The 8,449-nt window shown below is 40.1% G+C and overlaps 1 pseudogene; it reads right to left on the minus strand.

Annotated features, from left to right (window-relative positions):
* Window positions 1–7,252: 7,252 nt before the first annotated feature.
* Window positions 7,253–7,651, minus strand: LOC114218868 (transcription factor BTF3 pseudogene; annotated as a pseudogene).
* Between the last annotated feature and the right edge of the window lie 798 nt (window positions 7,652–8,449).

Consider the following 8,449-nt stretch of genomic DNA (forward strand, 5'->3'; position numbering starts at 1 on the left):
AGAGGTTAATTGGAGGACACCTGGGCGGCTTAGTTGGGTAAGTGTTCCACTCTTGATCTCAGCTCAGGTCATGATCTCAGGGTTGTGAGTTGAAGCTCCACGTTATAGTAAAATAAATTTTATATTAAAAAATATATGAATATATACAATATCTTTTGGATAGTTTAAGTATTTTACCTAAAAAGTTTTGTTTTCTTTTTTTTTATAAAGACTTTATCTATTTATTTGACAAAGAGAGAGCTTGCACAAGCAGGCAGAGGGCGAGGGAGAAGCAGGCTCCCCACTGAGCGAGAGCCGAACCTGGGGCTTGATCCCAGGACTCTGGGATCATGACCTGGGGTGATCCCCGAGACTCGGGGATCATGACCTGAGCTAAAGGCAGACACTTAACCGACTGAGCCATCCAGGAGCCCCAAAAGTTTTGTTTTCTGAACAGTGAATATACAAGGGTCAAATTTCCTTGGTAGATAGTTTAATATGATCCTGAAATGGTTAGGTAAGTAAAACACAGTATCCTTTAAAATATTAATAATCCTTTCTGGATTATTGAAACACAGTATCCTTTAAAATAAAAGCTTCTGGATTGTTGAAAAGGTCTTTCTTCTATTCAGACAGAAAATATCTAAAAAATCAAAATCTTTCCTGCTTGAATCTGGGTTGTTTTTTTTTCTTATCTCATTTTCTGGGAATATAACAACCCTACATCCTTTAATAAAAATCCACTGTATAAGTAAATACAATCCCTGTCATCTTCTTTTCAGTGACTAAGGGTGGGAAATAGGAAAACATGACTGACAGAAAAAAAAGTTTATAAAATACCATCTCCACCAAAAGCACCTAAATTTGATTTGGATGTTTTTGTTTTTGTTTTTTAACAAGAGAAAATCCTCAAACAGTTCACTCATCTGCTTAACAAGTTAAAACAAGGTAATTCTGTAAATTAATAGAAAAAAATTTAAACTTGAATTCCATAAAAATTTAACAATTTTATCTGTCAGGCATTGTTCTGAGAGATTTTATATACATTATTCATTTAATCCTGAGAATAATTCAATGAAGTAGACAATGTTATAGTCCTCATTCCATGGAAAAAGGAACCAAGACCCAGAGTTAAGTAATTTGCTGAATGTCACATAGTTAATAACTGGTGGCCTCTATGTGAACTCAAGCAATAGGGCTCCATAACCCACACCCTTAATCACATTATATTGCTTTCCTCATACTATAATGTCTTGGTGGGAGGAGACAGAAGGACAGAAGTCAGAAAAAAGAAAAAAAAGACAGAAAGCTAAGGAGGCAATATTGATATCTGTTAAGTATCTGACAAATCTGAGAAATCTTTAACTCATCTACCAATATTGCTTTTTTCAGCTTTATTTTTTTAGCTTTTTTCCTTTTCAGATTTTTATTTAAATTCTAGTGAGAGCTTTATTTTTATTATGAATAAAATTGTAAGATATTTATACATCATGATGATTTGATATACATATAAATTGTGAAAGGATTGGGCACCTGGGTGGCTCAGTTGGTTAAGCGACTGCCTTCAGCTCAGGTCATGATCCTGGAGTCCAGGGATCAAGTCCCGCATCAGGCTCCCTGCTCAGCAGGAAGTCTGTTTCTCCCTCTGACCCTCCCCCCTCTCATGGGCTCTCTCACTCTCTCAAATAAATAAATAAATAAAATTTTAAAAAATTGTGAAAGGATTTCTTCCATCTGGTTATGTTGCTAGCTATTTTTTTTTTAGATTAACACAACAGAGGTTTATTTTTTGCTTGTGCTGCATGACCAGTGCAGTTTAGTAAATGGGTTCTGTTCCAAGTAGTTACACAGTGTCCCTGGCTGAGTCCATATGCTTGTGATACTGACATCTTAACATATAGCTTTATATATATATGCGTGATGGATGTGTTATTATACACACACACACGATACACATACACATATATACACTTTTTTTTAAAGATTTATTTATTTGAGAGAGCGAGAATGAGAGAGAGAGAGTACATGAGAGGGGAGAGGGTCAGAGGGAGAAGCAGGCTCCTCACCAAGCAGGAAGCCCGATGCGGGACTCAATCCCAAGACTCCGGGATCATGACCTGAGCCGAAGGCAGTCGCTTAACCAACTGAGCCACCCAGGCGCCCTATATACACTTTTTTACATATATACATTTTTTGATGAGAACATTTATTAAGTTTAACTCTTGGCAAGTTTCAATGATACAATACAGTGCTATCAACTACAGTCACCATGTTTTACATTAGATCCTCAAGACCTTATTCGTTTTATAAGCAAGTGTTGCAAAAACTTGCCAGAGCAAGTATTTTGATCATATAAGCTCTGAAATATAGACATTCTTGGGGCACCTGGGTGGCTCAGTCGGTTAAGCGTCTGACTTCAGCTCAGGTCATGATCCCGGAGTCTCAGGCCACTCCCCCTGCTTGTGTTCCCTCTCTCACTGTCTCTCTCTCTCTCTCTCTCTGTTAAATAAATAAATAAAATCTTAAAAAAAGATTTTATTTTGAGATTGAGAGAGAGAATGAGAAAGAGAGAGACAGCATGAGAGGGGGTAGGGTCCGAGGGAGAAGCAGACTCCCTGCTGAGCAGGGAGTCCGATGCGGGACTCGATCCCGGGAATCCACCATCATGATCTGAGCCGAAGGCAGTCGCTTAACCAACTGAGCCACTCAGGCGCCCTAAATAAAATCTTTAAAAAAAAAAAAGAAAAGAAATATAGACATTCTTAAACTTTCTTGTCCTTGTTTTCATCAGGAAACATCTGATCTGAACCGCCTTTCCCAAATCTATTAAAAAAAAAAAAGGCATTTTAGAGCTCTTTTGCCATCTTGTGGTCTTTTGCAGTATTGCTACTGAAAACTTCAAACGCCCCTGGGCTGGGCTCCAGAGAAAATGTCAATGCCAATCTTAGGGCTGAGAGTGTGCCTGCTTTTGATCATTTTGATTACCTTCTGTGGGCTCCTAAACTTAGCTCCATCTTTTTAAAAATGTGGTAACCAAAACTGGGCACAATCCAGTCTATCTATGAAGTCCCAGACCAATGCTGGCTACCTGCAAAATCTTTCTGAGAAACGCTATCCCAGCAAGCCCCTTTGGGGGGGTAAGTCTATGTGACTTTTCACAGTTGTAACAGTTGCAAAACAGTTCATGCTGAATTCATTCTGGGTCTCCTTAGTCTAATCCAGTAACACATTGCATCAAATCAGAATTCTTAAATCAGTACCCTATTTCCTCCTCAGGGCTGGTCTCCCCCTCAAGGCTATTTCCCCTTCCCCTTTTCTGGAAGGGAAGAGGGACAGACTGGCACTGGGGAAACAGGGCAAGTGCCAGGAGAACACTTCAGGGTGAGGCTCACAGAAGACTGATGAATCCTGTAGGCACATGGACATTTCCTGGCAGCTCCTTGGTGTTGGCAACTGAGAGCCTAACTTAAAGCCCAGATAAAACTCGAGTGCCCCCACCCTAGGGGGCGGGGGTCAAACTGCTTTTCTGCCTTGCTTAGGGTCAAACTCATCTTTGAAAAGTCCTTAAATTCTTTAATCAAATACAGCATACACACTTCTGTATAATCAATCCCAAGACCTCTACTTCTCCACTCAGCTTTCTTGTGACCTTATATTATTTCTTCTTTTTTTCCTCTTATGTTCCCAACTTGAGACAGTAATGATCCCAACCCCTGTCCCACCCACTTCTGTTTGAAGATCTTTAAGGGTGGTTCTTTGCTTGACCCAATAACTCAGGAACTCTGGCATGTCGTGGGTGAGGGCCAAATATATTAAAAATCCTGCAATGTGTGTGACACCCTCTTAAAACAAATAGTCCTACACAATGGTTAAGAAAACCACTACTGTTCACTTGGCTGGCCTCCTGTATTATGCATAATTCTTCTTTATAAATGTCAATAAAACCCTTAAAATTATTTGGATGCTAGTTCCATAGACTGTTACAGGATGAAGTATATCCTCACAACATGGGAAAAATGGCTTTCTACCTATATGCTTTAGTTGATTTTGAGTAACTTAAGTGAATATGTGATGACATTCCACTGTATCTATTCCTCTACCCATTTTTATTTTTATTTTATTTTATTTTTAGAGAGGGTGGGGGGGGAGGGCAGAGGGAGAGGGAGGGAAACTTAATGTTAAATCTGAAGAGATCATGACCTGAGGCGAAATCAAGAGTTAGACATTTAACTGACTGACTGAGCCACCCAGGAACCCCCTACCCATTTTTAAACATGCTGTTCTGCACCTTGTTTTTGACTTAACAATAATTCTTTGAGGTTATTTTATATTAGTACAAAGAGCTCTACCTCATTCTATTTTTTTTTAATTTTGTTTATTTATTTGACAGAAAGAGAGAGCACAAGTAGGCAGAGCGGCAGGCAGAGGGAGAGGGAGAAGCAGACTCCCTGCTCAGCAGGAGCCTGATGTGGGGCTCGATCCCAGGACCCTGGGATCATGACCTGAGCAGAAGGCAGGCTCTTAACCGACTGAGCCACCCAGGTGCCCTCTACCTCATTCTCTTTAGTGACCACAGAATACTTCATTTTATGGAGATAGCCTAGAATTTACTTAACCAGTCTTTGTGGAAGGATTTAAGTCAAAGAGCCATAATGAAATGTATGTTTTGAAAAGGTCATTCCAGCTGATAATTGCCAGGTAGCATTCACTGTGGAGAAGGGCTTGAAGATTTACAATAGTTGATGTGAGGATACCAGCAAGAGGATACTACCACAGTATTCCTGGTGAGGAGTAATCTCTTTTTATTGTTGCTCTGTAATAATTCCTCAGCAGGACTGAATCTGGGAAAGAAGGGAGGGAGGAAGGGAGGAAGGGAGGGAGGGAGGGAGGGAGGGAAAAAGAAAGGTAGGTTTACTTTGCATTTCCCTATTCACTAAAGACACTAAGCACATTTTTATATGTTTACTGGCTATTTGGGTAGCTGCTTTTGTGAAGTCCTATTTAAGTCTCTTGCCTATTTTTCTTTTGGGTTGTTTACCTTTTTCTTATTGACTTGTAAGCATTGATTTTAATGTAGTCCAATTTATCATTCTCTTTACAATTAGTGTTATTTGCATCCTATTTGGAAAAGAAAAGTCTTTTACTGTAAAAAGGTTATGAAGATTTCCCCTATATTATCACCCAGGAACTTTATTGTTTTGCTGTTGACATTGAAAACTACCCCATCTACTTTGGGACGCCTGGGTGGCTCAGTCGGTTAAGCGCCTGCCCTCGGCTCAGGTCATGATCCCAGGGTCCTGGGATCCAGTCCCGCGTCAGGCTCCCTGCTCAGCGGGAGCCCGCTTCTCCCTCTCCCTCTGCTGCTCCCCCTCCTTGTGCTCTCTTCTCTCTCTCTCTGTCAAGTAAATAAATAAAATCTTAAAAAAAAATAAAACTACCATCCACTGGAATTTTTTTTTTAATAGTGTGAACTTGGGTCAAGTTTTGGTTTGGTTTTTAATTTTGTATCTTTATTTCTTTCTTTAGAAAATAATATCTGATTGTCTCGGCACCATTTACTGAAAAAATTAGTCGTTTTTCCTCTTCTCTTTAGAGTCAACTTTGTCATGTATCAAGTGTCTGGATATATGGGCGTCTGTTTCTGGGCTCTCTATTCAATTCTATTGATTATTTTTTGTCTTTCCATATTTCACTTTCAAAACTGCAGCTTTATATAAGTCTTGACAGGCAGCACGGCTAGTCTTTCCTCTATTGAAGATTGTTGGGGCTCCTTTTAGGCCCTTTGCATTTTCATGGACACTTTTTGTTTTGTTTTGGGGTGTTTTTTTTTAAGATTTATTTATTTATTTTAGAGAAAGAGAGAGAGAATGTGCGTGCATGAGACAGAGCAGGAGGAGGTGCAGAGGGAGAGGGAGAGAGAGAATCCTCAAGCAGACTCCTTGCTGGCTGCAGAGCCCAATGCAGGGCTTGATCCCCGGACCCCGAGATCATGACCTGAGCAGAAATCAAGAGCTGGCCGCTTAACCAACTGAGCCATCCAGGCGCCCCTCCATGTACATTTTAGAATCAGCTTGTCAAGTTCTCAAAAAGACTTATTGAACTTTGGGTTGGGATTGCATTGACTCAATAGATCAGTTTGATAAGTGAAATCTTTACAATACTGAGGTTTCCAATCCATAAACATAGTATATCCTTCCATTTAATCAGAAGTGCTTTAATTTGGGGGCACCTGGCTGGCTCAGTAGGTAGAGGATGCAACTCTTAATCTCAGGGTTGTGAGTTAGAGCCCCATGTTGGAGATGGAGCCTACTTAAAATTTTAAAAAAAGGTCTTTAATTTCTCACAATAATATTTTATGGCTTTATGTATTCATATAGTATATATATACTATGACAGATGTATTTAATATTCCTGATGCTTCTTTTTAAAGGAGATATTAGTTTATTGACTACACTGAAAGTGAGCAGCAGGCAGGACAGCAGAGGGGAGGCTGTCTGCTATTCCTGATGCTTTTGAAAATACTATATTTTTATTTATTTATTTTTAAAGATTTTATTTATTTATTTGACAGAGACACAGCGAGAGAGGGAACACAAGCAGGGGGAGTGGGAGAGGGAGAAGCAGGCTCCCCGTGGAGCAGGGAGCCTGATGCAGGGCTTGGTCCCAGGACCCTGGGATCAAGACCTGAGTCGAAGGCAGACGCTTAACAGACTGAGCCACCCAGGCGCCCCTTTTCTTTTTTTTATTGTGGTGAAATACACGTAACATAAACTTTACCGTCTTAACCATTTTTTTAAAGTAGGTCCCACGCCCAGCATGGAGCCCAAAACGGGGCCTGAACTCACAATCCTAGGATCAACACCTGAGCTGAGATCAAGAGTCAGATGCTTAACTGACTGAGCCACCCAGGTGTCCCCCCTCCATCTTAACCATTTTTAAGGGTACAATTCAGTGGTACTAATGCATTCATATTGTGTACAACCATCACCACCATCCATCTCCATAACTCTTTTTTTTTCCTAAGCAAAGAACTTTATTAACCTTGTTTCAAACTTTATTCCCAGGCTTCTTCAGCTTAATTAGCTGCAAAGAATGAATTGTGTATAAGCAAAAACTGAAAAGAGCTGTAGTGTCCAAGGGGCGTGGGCTTAAAAATATTAGAGATCTAGATTTTATCAGATCCATGAACAAAATTTTAAAAAGCAGTCATAATATAAAATAGCAGCTCCCAGTAACTTCTTCAAGTTTTATCTTCTTCAGAAGTTGACTCAATTCAGTTTGCTTCATTGTTGGAAGCTTCATCAAAATTCTCCACAAGATCTGGAACTTCATCATCATCATGCTCTCCGGTAGCAAGTGGTGCTTTTCCATCCACAGATTGTTTGGGCAGAGCTTCAGCCAGTCTTCTTAAACTAGTCGGACTGTCTGCACCAAGTTGGTTTAAGATACTGGGTAGCATTTCTGTCAGCCGCTTTGTCTCAGCATGGCCTGTAATGGTGAAAGTGTTTGCTGCCAGCGATGCCTTAACTTTGGGGTTGTTAAAGTGGATCACCATTCCTTGGTTTGTGAACATAGTCACTTCTTCAATACCAGAGATATTGTTTACCCCTAACTTCTTTAAGGAGAACTGAAGTTTTTTATCATCTGCTGTAGCTGTTCTATGAACCACCTTCTTCTTTCAGCAAGCAGTTCCTTTCCCACCAGTGCGCACTTGTGCTTACAGTTTGGTGAGATTCTCCTGGTTCAGGATAGTTTCTTTCATCTTGTTGGAGCGGAAATGGGACTGCGCGGGGGAATAGGGTTGGCGCTCAGGGGGTCTCGGGCAGACCAGCTGAGATTAGGTGCACACACAAGGGGACACAAGATGGCAGCCCCATCTCCATAACTCTTTTCATCTTGTAGAACGGAAACTCTCTACTTACTAAACAATAATTCTCCTTCTCCCCTCCCCCTAATCCTTGGCGACCACCATTATACTTTCTGTCTTTGTGATTTTGACTACTCTAAATATCTCATATAAGTGGAATCATACAGTATTTGTCATTTTGTGATTGGCTTATTTCACTTATATAATGCCCTCAAGGTTTGTCCAGGTTGTAGCATATGCAGAATGTCTTTCCTTTTTAAGGCTGAGTAATATTCCATTGTACATATCTATCACTTTTTGCTTATCCCTTCATCTGTTGATGGACACTTAGGTTGTTTCCATGTTTTAGCTACTGTGAGTAATGTTGCTATGAACATGGGTTTACAAATATCTCTTCAAGACCTTGCTTTCAATTCAATTGGGTATATACCCAGAAGCAGAATTGCTTAGCCGTATGGTAATTTAAAATTTTTTTTGAAAAACGACCATACTGTTTTCCACAGCAGCCATATCGGTTTACATTCCCACCAACTGTGCACAAGCGTTCCAATTTCTCCACATTCTTGTCACTATTTGTTGTTTTCTCTCTCTTTTTTTTTATTG

This window comes from Eumetopias jubatus, unplaced genomic scaffold (assembly GCF_037043125.1).
Source record: "Eumetopias jubatus isolate StellerSeaLion01/CBP00866 unplaced genomic scaffold, mEumJub1_p1.0 scaffold_9, whole genome shotgun sequence".
NCBI classification, from domain to species: Eukaryota; Metazoa; Chordata; class Mammalia; order Carnivora; family Otariidae; genus Eumetopias; species Eumetopias jubatus.